This window comes from Bidens hawaiensis, unplaced genomic scaffold (assembly GCF_021521415.1).
Source record: "Bidens hawaiensis isolate Kalapana, Puna unplaced genomic scaffold, B.hawaiensis_p1.1 tig00009693_1, whole genome shotgun sequence".
In the NCBI taxonomy this organism is placed as follows: domain Eukaryota; kingdom Viridiplantae; phylum Streptophyta; class Magnoliopsida; order Asterales; family Asteraceae; genus Bidens; species Bidens hawaiensis.
Genome location: NW_027491727.1, coordinates 587,640 through 593,908, shown reverse-complemented (window position 1 = coordinate 593,908; position 6,269 = coordinate 587,640).

The following is a 6,269-nucleotide window of genomic DNA, read 5'->3' as shown; positions in this document are numbered from 1 at the left end:
GAAGATTCTCATCAAAGGGAATCCAGATGCGATTGAGATAGCAGAGAATTCCACTCAGATTAGGGACAAAGTGTGCTTCCGCGCCACACGCTAACTCGGCGCGAAGGTTACCATTACTGATGGATGCGCGCTGCGCGTCACGAATACGCGATTCAAGGTTGCTTTGAATCGGCGCGAAGTGAAGCTGCGTGCGCGGCAAGATACAGTTAAGCTGGCAGGGTTTTCGGCTGAGCGCATCGGCTACCACATTAGCCTTACCAGGATAATACCGGATCTCACAATCGTAATCGCTGATGAGTTCGTTCCATCGGCGTTGCCTCATGTTAAGTTCCTTTTGATCAAAGATATGCTGAAGGCTTTTATGGTCAGTGTAGAGGATACACTTAGTACCATAAAGGTAGTGTCTCCAGATCTTCAAGGCAAAAACAACTGCACCAAGTTCGAGATCGTGAGTTGTATAATTCTTTTCATGAACCTTAAGTTGCCTTGATGCGTAAGCGATAACCTTGCCTCGTTGCATAAGAACACAACCGAGACCTTGGTTGGAGGCATCGCAGTACACGACAAAATCATCATTACCCTCAGGTAGCGCAAGAACAGGAGCTTCACACAACAAACGCTTGAGCGTTAGAAAGGCTTCTTCTTGCTTCGAGCCCCAAATATACGGTTTACCTTTGTGCGTTAGAGCTGTTAAAGGCAAAGCGATCTTCGAGAAGTTCGAAATGAATCGCCGGTAGTAACCAGCTAAGCCCAGAAAGGAACGGATCTCGGAAGGAGAGGATGGCGTAATCCAGTTCTTGATTGCTTCAATTTTGGATGGGTCGACATGAATACCCATCTTGTTTACAACATGACCAAGAAACTGTACTTCATCAGACCAAAATTCACACTTGGAAAGCTTAGCATAGAGCTGCTCGGCTCTAAGCTTTTGCAACACCAATCAGAGATGTTGCTCGTGCTCGGCCTTGGTCTTAGAATACACCAGAACGTCATCGATAAACACAATCACGAATTTATCCAAGAAAGGCCTACACACCCGATTCATTAGATCCATGAAAACGGCGGGTGCGTTGGTTAAACCGAAGGACATGACCAAGAATTCAAAATGGCCATAACGAGTTCGAAAAGCAGTCTTCGGAACATCTTCATCGCGGATGCGCAACTGGTGATAGCCAGAGCGGAGATCAATCTTCGAGAAACAAGAGGCACCTTGGAGTTGATCAAAGAGGTCGTCAATACGCGGTAAGGGATACCGGTTCTTAATGGTGAGTTTGTTCAACTCGCGGTAATCAATACACATGCGAAACGATCCATCTTTCTTTTTAACGAACAACACCGGAGCACCCCAGGGCGAAGAGCTAGGGCGAATGAATCCTTTAGCAGTCAACTCTTGAAGTTGGCTGGCCAATTCTTGCATCTCAGCGGGTGCAAGACGATAAGGAGATTTGGCTACGGGGGAAGCACCAGGGACAAGATCAATACGGAACTCGACTTCACGAGCGGGAGGGATACCAGGAAGATCATCAGGAAAAACTTCAGGGAAATCACGCACAACAGGGATATCGCGAAGCTTCTTTTCTTCAGCAGGTTTAACCACATGGGCTAGAAATGCAATACACTTCTTCCGCATGAGTCTTTGGGCTTCGGCGCAAGACATAAGTTTAAGACCACTGGAGGGTTTTTCGCCGTAAATATGAAGATCACCATTTTCTCGAGGTATGCGAATCAATTTCTTGGCGCAAATAACTTCGGCGCGATTATGCGAAAGCCAGTCCATACCAATGATAACATCAAAGCTTCCAAGAGGCATGGGGATGAGGTCAATCAGAAAATCGTTTTCGTTAAGGTTAAGCGTGCAATCTTTAATCACTGAGTTAATTAAAATAATTTCACCATTAGCCAATTCAACTGAAAAATCTTCTTTTAAATCGCTGCGCGGTCGCGCAAGCTTCTGCTCGAAGGCGCGAGAGATAAAACTTCGATCGGCGCCAGTATCAAAAAGTACAGAAGCATAAAATCCGTTAAGCAAAAATGTACCATTAACTACGTCATTATTCGCTTGCGCTTGGTGCGCGGTTATGTTAAAAGCTCGTCCGCGTGTCACTTGGTTCGAAATCTGGTTCACCGGATTCGCTTGCGTAATCTGAACTTGTAGTCTCGGGCATGCGTTCCGGAAATGACTGGGATCACCGCAGTTAAAGCACGATCTGGGTCGTGGGTTTTGGTAGGTTGGTTGAGGGTTTTGCGGGTAGACTGGTGGTGTTGGCGCAATTGGGTTGGCGAGAGGGACTCTACAGTTTTCTGCAAGGTGACCAGCGCGGCCACATCGGGTACAAAGTCGACATGGGACTTGAGGTGGGTGGTGGAGTCTACAGGTTGGGCAAAAGGGGTGGTTTCCTGTGTAAGGTTTCTTAGTTGGCGGGGCAGGGAGTGCGGGATTGGTTAAGGCATAGTTATGGACTACAGGAGGTGTTGGGTAGGTTGACAGAGGGTTAGGCGCATAAACTGGAGGTTGGTAGGCGGGTTGCTGGACAATGGGCGGGTTGGTAAGCGCATAGGCTTTGCGCCTGCGCTTGAGGTTGTTACGGTTTGAGGGTTCTGGTTTGGTTTCTGTTGGTTCAGGGGCAGTCTTGGTGGGTTTGGTCTTCTCAGTTCCCCGCAGGAACAGGGTTCCTGCTCTGACATGGTTGTCGCTGAGCACAGCGGCCAACTCGATGGCGTCAGAGAGGGTAACTGGGTTTCTGGCCCATACAGAATCTTGAATTTCCATGGGGAGACCCCCAAGGAATTTCTCTATGGCTCGGCGGGAAGGGGTAACAAGGTGAGGGACAAGCAGGCTTAGTTCATGGAAGCGCGTCGCGTACTCGCGCGCTTCACCGCTGTATTGCTTCAAGTTCCAGAATTCTTCCTCCAGGCGCTTAACTTCGTTGGGAGGGCAGAATTCTCGCGTCAGAATTTCCTTGAATTCCTCCCATGTCATGCTAGAAGCAGCTTCTGCGCCACGCGCATGAGCTACTCCATTCCACCATGTAAGCGCTCTAGATTCCAGGACACTGGAAGCATACAGGGTTCGTCTGTCTGAGGGGCATTGGGTGTGGAGGAAAGTGTTTTCTATTTTCTCAAGCCACTGGAGCATCACGGTGGCTCCTTCAAGACCTGTGAACTTTGGAGGGTTACCCGCGTTAAAGGATTTAATGTTGTAACCAGAGGTGTTGGTATTGTTTTGGCTCAAAGCTTGGGCTATTGCGGCGGCCATTTCCTGGGAACGTTGCTGTCTACGCATGCGCGAGGCTTCTCTTTTCTGAAATCGGCGAGATAGCGGAGGCATTCTATAAAAATTTTAATTTTAGTTAATATCTTGGTTTTAGCGCAAAGTTTTAATCTTATAAAGCTTGGTTTCACGGAGTCAGTTACTGTCAAAAGTTAAAGTAAAATAAATGATCCTAAATGCAGACTTAATAAAGGTAACAAATTCGAATCAAGAATCGACAATTCATGTATCACCATGACTTTCCGAATTCCCAATTTAAAATATACGAGCAAACGAGTATTGGAGATTGACGATTCATGTATCACCATGGCTTTTCAATCTTCAATATAAAACATACAAGAAAATGAGTATTGGAGGTTGACAATTCATGTATCACCATGACTTTTCAAGTCTCCAACCTCAGAACATAATCGTAAAGGGAAATTGAAAATCAACTATTCATGTATCACCATGACTTTTCGGATTTTCAAATCCCACAAACGAACATGTAAGTAAAATCAATAAAAATCGAAATTCAACAAAAATCGAAATATCGCGAAATAAAACATAAAATCATATACTGCGCAAGTGCGAGCATATTCATAAATAACGAGTAATTAACAATAAGCGCGCAAACATGAGATTTCTCTCATGCGCGAGAAGGGACTCTTAGGTATTCTAGGCCGTTACGTCTAACCACCTATCCTAAAGTCAACGAGCTCTGATACCAATCTGTAACACCCCGACCAAAGGCGGATTATACATCGGGGCGCCACATATTGTTTCATTACTCGTGACACTATTGGGTGTCAATATTTAATAAATACATTCATACGCGCACGCGCAGGGTAAACACAAGATATAAATAAACCAACATAAATTAATATATTATAAATCATAATATTCGAACAGCAATAACTTGTCTTGATACATTTTAATCTAGGTCCAAAAGTAAAAACGTCCTACGTGTCCACAAGCTCCAAAAGTAGCTACAGCAAACCTGAACATGTGTTAAAATAAACGTCAAACACTTGCGTGTTGGTGAGAAATCAAGTTTAATACAATACATAGATAACAATAAATCTGCGCGCAACATGTGTATGTCTGGTTTTCAACAAGGGTGTAATCTGATCGGGACCAACTCTAAGATTCATAAGACTGCTAGTGCTCACAATTGAGCTCACAAACAAGACAAACTGTGCATGTGTAAACAAAAGAGAAAATCATAAACGATAGTTCTCCCGTGTTCATCTAATGGTACCATGAAAACTGCGGAATAGACCGACAAGACGGTTAATGATCCACACATACAAATAAACAGCCAAGTCTACGTCCTCAACACATGGGATACTGCGCGACTAAAGTTCATAAACAAGTTTAAGACTCTAAGTTTGTATGAACACATGAACATCCCAAAACATTAAAAGCCAAAAAGGGATTATGTACGAGATTACTCACTTGATAAACGATGCGGTGTAAGATAAAGCAAGAACCAACTTTAAACAAGCACAAGTTAACCTATAAATAAGATTATTGTTTTAATGATTGGTTTAAGTCTTGATTATAAGTTAGCATAATTAATAAGTAAATTATTATATATATATTACCGAAAAAGCAGGGCAGAACAGGGAGGAAGACGGAGGCAGAGAGGAAGACGGCAGAGAGAGCAAGGGGCAAGAGAACAGGAGAGATTAAGTGTTTTGTGTGTGTAGTGTTTATGAAAATATTACTATTATTTATAGAGAACTCCTAGGAGACATGAATCCAGAAAAAGGGGAAAAGATTCCAAGACAAACAGAACAAGACAAAACAAAAGATAACAAAAGATATCAAAAGCAAGTAAAAGATATCAAAAGATATGGCAGCTGCAGGGGGCAAGATAAAGCTGACAGGGAACAGTAAAAAGCATGGGCGGGTCAGATAAAGGTACTGGTCAAGCATGGCAAAAGCAGATCTCAAAAGATAATGTCAGTCACTTTTTCTGTCAACCAATGGGGTTGGTGCGCATGCTGCGCCAAAAGTGGCTTTTCAGACATAAAGCAGATTAGGTCAACAGCTCAAAAGATAAGACAACACAAAAGCAACGGCTAGATTAAACAGAAGAAAACTCAAAGGGTTCAGCGCGAGAAGGCTAAGGCGCGAAGGCAGACACAGAAGGTTAAGAGAGCGCGAGCGCGAAGGCAGACAGAAACAACCTTAACGCGTCGCGGAAAGAACTACATTTCTAAGCGCGTCGCGGGAAGAACTACATTTCTAAGCGCGTCGCGGGAAGAATCACATTTCTTAGCGCGCCGCGGGAGGAACTAGAATTCCTAGCGCGCCGCGGGAAGAACTATAATTCTTCGCGCGTCGAGGGATGAACTACGATTCTTAGCGCGCTGCAAGAAGAACTACAAATCCTTAGCGCGTCGCGGGAAGAACTACCGTTCTTAGCGCGCTGCGAGAAGAATTACAATTCTTAGCGCGCTGCGAGAAGAGTTCGTCTCGCGTATCGCTGAAACAGGTGGTCTTCACGCAGGATTCCTTGTAAGGGGTCTGGCGCGTGGAGCTGCGCAGACAACCTTAGGCGGGAAGGAACAAAGGACAAGCAAAGAGAAGAAAAAGAGGGAAACAAGGCGTAAGGGCGGGACGGCGACAAGAGGGAAAAGAGGGCGGAAAGAGAGAAGGAGAGGGACGGGACGGCGGAAAGAAAGAGAAAGAAAGAGGCGGGAAGGAAAATATATATTATTATTAAAAGTAAAATATAAGTATAAATAAATATTAAATCATAAAAGAAAGAGTTCGGGTCAGAGAAACGGGTACCTGGGTCGGGTCGGATTCGGGCAGATGTTACAGGTGCGGGTACAGTGTAAGGCAAAACCCTTCACATACCTAGCACCCGCAGGGAATTGACGCCAGGAATACCTTGGAAGTAAAGTAACAGTAAGACGAGCGCTGGTAGTGTTAAGGCAAAACCCTTCACATACCTAGCGCTCCGCTGGGAATTGAAACCAAGAAGGATCTTCTGGGCAATGCTTGC